At 40.9% G+C, this 10,000-nt stretch overlaps 1 protein-coding gene across 1 annotated transcript in view; it reads right to left on the bottom strand.

Annotated features, from left to right (window-relative positions):
* The window catches only part of LOC128703685 (FMRFamide-related peptides type HF-4-like), a 260,277-nt gene that overhangs the window by 250,081 nt on the left and 196 nt on the right, over positions 1-10,000 (bottom strand). The gene's annotated exons all lie outside the window — the stretch shown is intronic.

Raw genomic sequence — 10,000 nt, 5'->3', positions numbered from 1 at the left:
TATATCACTGATGTCAGGTTTGGTCTGTATACGTTGTATTATGACCTTGTAGAAATACAGATTATTATAATTATTATTATTATTATTATTGAGATTTGAAGGTGATAAGAAGAGGCATTGTTCATTTTCTCTCTGTTCTTGTTGGTTTAGTGTTGCTGGTTGCTAGAGTATGGTCTATCACCTTTTCTCTACGAAGGTTCGAGCCTCCACTACTCCTCCATTGACTGACCCTCTCGGGTTTACTTCGTTAATCTTGACTTTACATCTGTCCTCTTGAGTTTTTCTTCGTAACATTTAAGTTTTTTTTTCCTTTTCCATCTGGTGTTCTTTCTTCTGTTGTGTTTTCTTAATTGATCGTCTCTTATCATCTCTTCACACATTAAAATTGTTATTTTCGAGTAAAAAAATGAGGAAATTAATTTTATATGTATTTCTGGTGTTGACGTTCCTGTTGTTATGGTTGACAGTGTGGAGGTTGAGGGGGCAGGTGGCTGAGGTGGGAGTTGCTGTGGAGGCAGCTCCTCACCTCCTGGACGACACCTACGTCCGGGCCTACAGATCCCTGCTGGTGGCGATGTACTTCCTCCAGGTCGCCTTCTTGGCCTTCCCTGTTGTCGGTATATGGTTGATGTGGAGGCAGGAGCTGGAGTTTAAGATTGCATGGCTGTTGGCCGGGTTGATAGTGGTGGTGTTAGTGGTATTTTATGTCGTAGTTGTCAGTGGCTATAGAGTAGACATGGGCCGTGCGTCCTGCGTCGGTGTCTGCGCCGAGCATGTGTCTGACGTCGGTCTTATAGACAATATGGAAGGCAGGTGTAGCATCACGGGAGCCTACTGCCTCTTCCTGCCGCATGAGGGCACGTGTAAGGTGCACGACCCTAACTTAGTGATAGTAACAGACAAGCTCAGCCTCACTAACATCTACTTCCCACTACTTCTGATACTGGTCTTCTCTTCGATAACCATGGCAATAGTATTGAGCAAGAAATTTTTCGTCGACTACAACCCACCAGACACTATGTACTACATCTATCCAACACTCATTTGTTGAATAGTTTCTTCACCTTTTTGAATATTTTTTTTTTTTGTGTGTGTGAAATTTTGAGGCTTTCCAGAAGTAATTTTTACAAAACTCCTCTTGATGGGGAGCAGAGTGAAAAATTCGGATATTATTCTGTAGTCTGGAACCAATGAACTCTGACAAGGGAGAGTGAGTGTTTGTACCCGGTAATAATGCCGGGTCAGTCAGCGCAAGAGTATAGAAATTCGTCAGATACTGGAGGATTGGTTCCAAAACCTGCACACCGAAATTACTACTTATAAACACAAGAAGTTTGGAAAACGGTGCAGGATGTCTCCAGTAATGAGCAGGGAAGCGATGAGTACACTGAGAGAGAATTCAGTAACTGGTAAAGAACCACAACTCTTCAACGCCCTCCTTTCATACATACGGGGAACTACTAACAAGCCTCTAGCTGTCTTCAAGAGGGAACTCGACAGATTCCTCAAACCAGTTCCTGATCAAATCAAACTGATCAGCCGGGTTGTGGTGCGTACGTTGGACTGCGGGCGGCGGGCAGTAGCAGCTTGATTGATCAGGTAAGCAACCAGGAGGTCTGGTCTGGGACCGGGCCGCAGGGACGGTGACCTCCGGGAGCTACTCTGGTTAACTTGAATAAAGTTCGTCAGCTACGGGATCCTCAGAGCCTTCAGGGACCTGAAGACAGTAAGTATGGTGTATCTCACCCCCATACAGTCCCTCCTATATTAATAACACGGGATTCCTCTTGGCCTCGGCGGTGACATGTCTACTTCACAAAGAATAGAAAGGCACAATACTACTTCCACTGCAAGCATTACTTCTACCACTACTTCTCCATTTCCTTCTTTCTTCCTCCATTTGTCCCGTCCCTGTCCCCTCTCCTATATATATATACTGGCTCCCTCACCTTCGTGTGTTACTGTGACTAGTAAGTGGTCCAAGTCGGAACTTGAATGCTTCGCCAGTACATGTCCCGGACCGGATCTTTTCCAGATGGTAACCCGGCAGAGCTTCTCTCTATGTGCGGGTTATTTGTGTATTCTTCACTAACTGGGCAAGATGCGACATAAGAGCCTTAGGAGCATGGGAGATGCTTTACCCTCACTACAGACAAAGTAACTAGAGGTGGAGGCTAATGTCATCCAGCTGACACAACACCGGAAACTTGCGATACACTTGTCACTCCATGGCGATAGTTCATCACCGAACACAATACTGCGAGTTTTACGAGTTTCGACTTTGCAGTCTCTGGCTGTACCCACGTCTGGTGGAAGGATTTTCCTATAATTTGTTTTTTCCTCAGGATGGAGACCAAACATTCAAAGAAACAGCTGAGGCACCGCTTCTTAGACCTAAGTAAGGCGGCTAGGTACAGCCAACACCTGCTCTGGGAGACATACTGATGTATGATGGTTACGGACCTTTTATCAATCATAACACTTCCTTTATAATATATTCGGTCACCTTTTCAATTAATTTTTGTTTTCACAATACTGGATATATTGTCCGAGCGGCAATTAATTCATGTCTGGATATCAGTAAATCTGCATTGAAGATTCACTGATATGCAGTACAAGATCAGTAAGTAACTAAGGAGAGAGATACACGTACACATAAATACAGTTACATAAATCATCATATATAGCAGTATATGTGTAAATTACCTAGGATAACCCAAAAAAAAGTCAGACAAAGTGACTTATTGCCACTGGGTTCCTCGTGAAGGAGTGCAGGGTGTAGTGGCTGTAGCCGCCATTCCAAGCATCCGGTACAACTGTCTTGCAGAGGAAAACAAGACACAGCTATTTATGTTAAAAACACTTCTGAAACAGTTTATATATGGATGAGTTAGGGTCCGCGGGAGGCACTGCGAGCACTTTTGACGACGAGCAAGGTTACTGCGAGGTGATTCGATGTGGTTCGCTGGTATTGTCTCGGCCCAGGTCTTGTCCACTTGGTGACCGGGCAGTACTGGGAAGCGTTGTTGCAACCCCTGAATGGGTTGCAATGATTATTATGTATATATATAATTATTACCTTTTCATTTAATTTTATATTGCTTATATTTGCGATAATAGCTAAATCGTAAATGTACTGCTTTATATTGTTATTTGACGTAGCTTCCTTTGTTAGGTAGGATGTAACATATTATGTGCTCAGTTCAAGTCTTGATTGTCCAACTACTGTAATTATCGCTCTTTGCTCGTTATTCTGCCGGCTTCTGTTGCTGGGCAGTACTGTCCACGGAGCTATCACGTGATCGAGAGGGGGTGTCCTTACCTCGCCTGAAGTATTCAGTCTGCTCTAGACTCTCTTGGAGGTTGGACAGATTGTCTGTCTCATTATTCTTGTTAGTTCTGTAGAACTCTGTTCACAGAACATTATATAGATTTAGTGATTTTCGACGTTGTACTGAGGTTGTGTGTCGCATAGACACTCTAATCATCTCAGGTCCTGAGCTGTAGCTTCTCACCTAATTTGTACTGGTTTCTGTGTATTATCACAGTCAGGGATTTTCTTATGCTGAACTTAGATTCAGTAGTATGGGAGTTTTGTGACTTTTGTGGAGGATCTGCAGATGGTCCCTACTTAGTGTCATTATATTATCTCCTTGTTCCTGATTCTGTGTCGCTGTTGCTTGTTATATTGCTATTGGGCTTAGCATTCTTTTTGTTGTTCAAGCAGACTGTTCTGATTGCCAGTTGATCAAGAAGTTAGTTTATGTGAGGACTTTGTCAGTCACTTGTTTAAGTCTAGTTGAGTCGTGAGACATAACGAACTACTTGGAGCACTTACACGCATACACATACTTGTACATATTTGTAATATCTTATTAAATGTTAATGTACCAGACGGTACTTAAGAATTATAAAGGTGATATGTGCTTTCAGCACAATAATACTGTACTCGAGAGAATTGATATTATGTTGATTACTGTGATTAATTTAATTTAATTTAATTTGATAATATACCTCTGGACTTAATAAATTTATTAAATTTTAATTTCTCTAGTTAGTAGCCTACCAGTTGTAATCCTGAAGCACTATTGAATCATACTGAATTCTAATGGATAATTGGACAAGGATACTGACTACTTGTTATTAAAACCCAGTAACAGGCTGGATGCTAGAAGGGCAGTCCTTTCTAGTGTTCACTTGAGATCTCTAAGCTTTTAGAATCGCGTTTTTTGTAACAAATGGGGGCCTGTCCGGGAGGCTCTTGATCCAAGGTGTTGGATAAATTGTCCAATTTGACATACTAGTAACTATGATCAAACACTTTGAGTACTTTCCTAATCTGAAGACTTTGAGTTTAGTCTTGTACAACATACCAGGTGGATGTATGTACCTGACTGAGTCTCTTGATCCAAGGAGATGGAAATACTGTTTGAGTTCTAGCTCTAAGACAACCAACACTAAAATTCCTATCAGGATTATAGTTTCCAATAATCACTCTCTCGTAGTACAATTATTTTCGTGATGTATGCCAAAGTGAAACAGTTAATTGATACTCTGACTTTGTCTGAGTTGAGTACATTAAAACTTCAGACGTGTTGGCGAGTAGCCAAATATCTCGGTGTGAGGTATAACAGGAATTACACCGCAGAAACTGTCAGAGCGTTAATTAAAGATGTATTGTTTCCTGCTCATACAGAGATGTCTGATTATGATTCAGATTCAGAAAGCCTAGTGTCACAATTAGGAAGTATGACTCTATCTGATGACGTAGAAGAAAGAGCAACTAAGGCAGAAGTGAGCCTAGTGTCTGAGCCTAGTGTAGCTCAGTTCTCGCTCACGCCTTCCCTCCTAACCGTTAGCTTGACGCAGCCACATACTAGTACAGTGTATGCTACACCTGTATCTACTTATCCTAGACCATATCTAGACTCTCTAGAGACGGCTGGACGAAGTGTCCGACCTAAGGACCGTCCAGACCACGTTAATTTTCCTACTCCTCCATTACCCACTGGTCCTATCTCTCAGGAACAGTTTGAGAGGTTGGAACGCCTCATTATGTTGCAAACTGCACAAATAGAGGCACAGAGGAAATTGAACGAAGAAGATTTCCGAAGAGAAAATGTTCGTCTGGGAAGACAACAGACTGATAGATCACAGGACACATTTAATGTACAGAAAGCTGCATCCATGGTTCCTAAGTTTTTTGAGAGTGACTTAGACACCTATTTTGATGTGTTTGAGAACCAGGCTCGTGCTATGAACTGGCCACGTAAGCACTGGGCAACATTGTTGCATACAGCGTTGACAGGAAGAGCTCAAACTTGTACTGCTGCTTTACCATTTGCCAAGTACATTAGTTATGACACTGTCAAGCAAACTATTCTAGAGACATATAACTTGTTACCTGTAAGTTATCAAAGAGCATTTCGTACGTTACAATGACGACAAGATCAAACTTGTGTAGAATTTGCTCGTGAGAAAAAAGTTGCTTTTGAGAGATGGTCTAGAGCTGCCAAATGTAACAACTACAACAGCCTTGTTCAGTTGTTACTACACGAAGAGTTTAACAACTGTATGTCTGTTGACATACAAGAATATCTGATCGATCATACTACCTCTGATATTCTGGAAACTGCAGCATTAGCAGACAATTACGAGATTTCTCACAAACTTGTACGTACTAAAACACAGAGAAACAAGTTAACTAAAAATTGTCCTAGAAGTTGGCAACTTAAATCAGCTGCTCATTGCCGGCCTGATGTACCTGCTACCTTAACTTCTCATACCTTTACCAGGAAAACTCACAATCCTGAATCTGTCTCTGTGGCTAGACAGAAATCTGATATCGAGAAGAAGAAAGTAAAATGTACATATTGTAACAGAAAAGGACATGCTAGAGAGTATTGCTATAAGTTGGAAAGAGATGCGAGAGACAGTCGTGCGGCTGGCGCCCCCACACAAATCGTATCCTCTTCAGAGCAACAAAGGCACCAAAATCCTAGTAATACCTCTGATCCTACTGTTTTAGATAATGTTACTCAGGATAGATGACTAGCGTCAGAAAGTGTATCTGACGAAAAGATTCGTTCAGCAATGAGTCCTTACTTTTCAAGAGGTAGAATAGGATTTGATGAATCACATCTAACTGAGATAATTACATTCAGAGACACTGGCAGTTATCTCACCTTATTGAGAAAAGATGTACTGTCCATAACTGACGATACCTATACCAAGATAGATGTATTGTTAGAAGCCTATGGAGGGGCTGTTATAAAAGTGCCTCTGCACAAAGTTTATATTCAAACAACCTATTATACAGGTTATATTTCAGTGGGTATATCCAGTGGTGTATTTCCCATCAGGTCAGTGGACTTGTTGATAGGGAACGATATCCTTCATGCTGGTATATGTAAAGAACCACTTGTGATTGATAATAACACTGATGATAATTATGCCATTGAAGCTTGTAGAGAGAAGCCTATTTTATTTCCTCTCAGTGCAATTACTAGAGCTATGTCAAAGATTCAACAACCATCCTTGTCTCCTGTTGAGTTAGTTGATGACAATGATTTGGGCTTGAATATGTTGTTTAGTGATGCTCTGCGCCCAGGATCATTAACACCAACTTCCCCCGGTCATCAACCTTGTCAAGACACAACTGACGTTAAATTTCTAACTCATGATGATTTAATCAAGGATCAGTTTGTTGATCAGTCACTGGAAAGACTGAGAGATATAGCAGTTACTGAGAGTGAAGCAAAGGATCTCGATAATTGTTACTATTATAGTAACGGTGTACTGATTGAGAAAAATACATGCAAGTTGTCAGCTGATAGTGTTTCCACCACAGTCAAGCATCTCGTAGTGTTACCAGTTACATTTCGTGAACAAGCCATTGATTTTGCTCACAATAGTCCCATAGGAGGACATTTGGGTGTCAAGAAGACACTCGGTAAACTGGCAAAACATTTTACTTGGCCAAAGATGAAGGAAACAGTAGCTGATCATGTGCGACGTTGCCACATGTGTCAGGTGACAGGCAAGCCAGCATACACACCTCCACCTGCACCTCTCACTGAGTTCAATAGTAACAAAGTTCAGTTCATCTGGACTAGTGATTGTTCAGATTTGTTCAAAAGGTTGAAGCGCTTGCTATCCTCTGCTCCTGTGTTGAAAAGTCCTAATTTCAATCTTCCCTTTTTACATATAGATGCGAGTTGTTATGCAGTGGGTGCTGTGCTGCTCCAACAGTCAACATCCACTGATATTCTCCATCCTATATGTTACTATTCATCTAAGTTTAAACGACACCAGAAAAATTATGCTCTAGCTCTTGTGGTGTCCTTTGAACATTTTGACGAGTATTTGGGCACTTCCCCATTTAAAATTTACGTAATTTTATGCCCAAATACCTTTTGTTACTTGCTATGTCAAATTCAGTAAAGTAACTTAATCCCTCCAGCCCATATTAACTATGTATACTCATGTCATGTCTAATATATTTATATATTCACAGTAGTGTTGTGTATGAGGAGGAGACATAAGCTGAGTGTTGAGTGGGTAGTGTTGTGTGGGCGATGTACTGCGTGACGCAACACTGTCCTGCCGCAGACCCCTCCCCCTTCACTACACACCTTAAGCTGTTTCATACTCAGATGTCCATACTACATAGCATTCCACAACCACTACTTAAGAGTGGAATGCAGTCTCCTCTACTATGATCGAGCCTCATCGTGTCAGGCTCATCTACGCTATCCTGTCTCTACACCGATGTACATAACCACAAGTATGCAGAGATACGATACTGTGTACTGCCCTAGTACTAGGGGCATATCCTAGTGACAGACGCTGTGAAATGATAGAAGTGCTTGGCACAAGAGAGACACTGATTAATATTTATATTAAATTGTATTGATATGAGTAATCAGTAATAATGTGAAAGACATTAATGCAACTCCTAGTGTGACCGTCTGTCGTGTTGGGGGGGTGTTGCAACCCCTGAATGGGTTGCAATGATTATTATGTATATATATAATTATTACCTTTTCATTTAATTTTATATTGCTTATATTTGCGATAATAGCTAAATCGTAAATGTATTGCTTTATATTGTTATTTGACATAGCTTCCTTTGTTAGGTAGGATGTAACATATTATGTGCTCAGTTCAAGTCTTGATTGTCTAACTACTGTAATTATCGCTCTTTGCTCGTTATTCTGCCGGCTTCTGTTGCTGGGCAGTACTGTCCACGGAGCTATCACGTGATCGAGGGGGGTGTCCTCACCTCGCCTGAAGTATTCAGTCTGCTCTAGACTCTCTTGGAGGTTGGACAGATTGTCTGTCTCATTATTCTTGTTAGTTCTGTAGAACTCTGTTCACAGAACATTATGTAGATTTAGTGATTTTCGACGTTGTACTGAGGTTGTGTGTCGCATAGACACTCTAATCATCTCAGGTCCTGAGCTGTAGCTTCTCACCTAATTTGTACTGGTTTCTGTGTATTATCACAGTCAGGGATTTTCTTATGCTGAACTTAGATTCAGTAGTATGGGAGTTTTGTGACTTTTGTGGAGGATCTGCAGATGGTCCCTACTTAGTGTCGTTATATTATCTCCTTGTTCCTGATTCTGTGTTGCTGTTGCTTGTTATATTGCTATTGGGCTTAGCATTCTTTTTGTTGTTCAAGCAGACTGTTCTGATTGCCAGTTGGTCAAGAAGTTAGTTTATGTGAGGACTTTGTCAGTCACTTGTTTAAGTCTAGTTGAGTCGTGAGACATAACGAACTACTTGGAGCACTTACACGCATACACATACTTGTACATATTTGTAATATCTTATTAAACGTTAATGTACCAGACTGTACTTAAGAATTATAAAGGTGATATGTGCTTTCAGCACAATAATACTGTACTCGAGAGAATTGATATTATGTTGATTACTGTGATTAATTTAATTTAATTTAATTTGATAATATACCTCTAGACTTAATAAATTTATTAAATTTTAATTTCTGTAGTTAGTAGCCTACCAGTTGTAATCCTGAAGCACTATCGAATCATACTGAATTCTAATGGATAATTGGACAAGGATACTGACTACTTGTTGCGAAAACCCAGTAACAGGCTGGATGCTAGAAGGGCAGTCCTTTCTAGTGTTCACTGGAGATCTCTAAGCTTTTAGAATCGCGTTTTTTGTAACAAGCGTTTACGACGTAAAGTGTACATACACGACAAGGAGCTCATGTATGTTAACCAAAGGGGATAATCGGAGCTGACACTATGGGTATTTTATTGCGATTCTTTGGGGATAGTGCAGAGCTTTGTGAACCCAAACTGCAAGCATTATTTGGCACTAGACACTAGAGGACACATTCAAGAAACACGGAAAAACCGGATGATTTCGGAGTGGGTCCTTTGCTATGTAGGGATCAAGTGTAATGAAAACGCGGATGCAGGAGTGGATGGATCTAGAAACGACGAATCCGTGTGCAGTGTGGGTCTGGCACGAGAATTGGGACACAGTCGTACCTTGAGGGAAATCAAGCCCACAATACAAGACTGTCCCTCCACGTACAACGAGTCGCACAGAGAAGTTGAACTAAGCAGGTTGCAAATATGGCAAGAACCCCAATAGAAATAAGTCACTTTGACTTTTTGAGTTATCCTGGGTAATTTACACTATGTATGAAAATTGTTCTTATGTGTATCTGTGCTTAAATAAAATTACTTATACACGACTCATGGAATCACAATAGCACGATTACCCCTGTTTAAGGGCTCGCCTTAACATAGGTTCAAACCTCAACAGTTCCGTGATTTGATTTATGGTACACAAGGCTAGATGTCCAGCATTGTACTGAAGGCATAGCCAGGCTGTTTTGTGATACAGAAGACATCAGGAAGGGATATACACGCTGAGAGGTGTATGTTTCTCACAGTATCTACCCTGAAAATTGACTTTAATCCCTGTTTTAGGTCCTAAAGTATTCTTGACTAGTGAT

The sequence above is a fragment of the Cherax quadricarinatus genome, chromosome 76 (genome assembly GCF_038502225.1).
Source record: "Cherax quadricarinatus isolate ZL_2023a chromosome 76, ASM3850222v1, whole genome shotgun sequence".
In the NCBI taxonomy this organism is placed as follows: domain Eukaryota; kingdom Metazoa; phylum Arthropoda; class Malacostraca; order Decapoda; family Parastacidae; genus Cherax; species Cherax quadricarinatus.
This window is presented reverse-complemented; position numbering and strand designations above follow the sequence as displayed.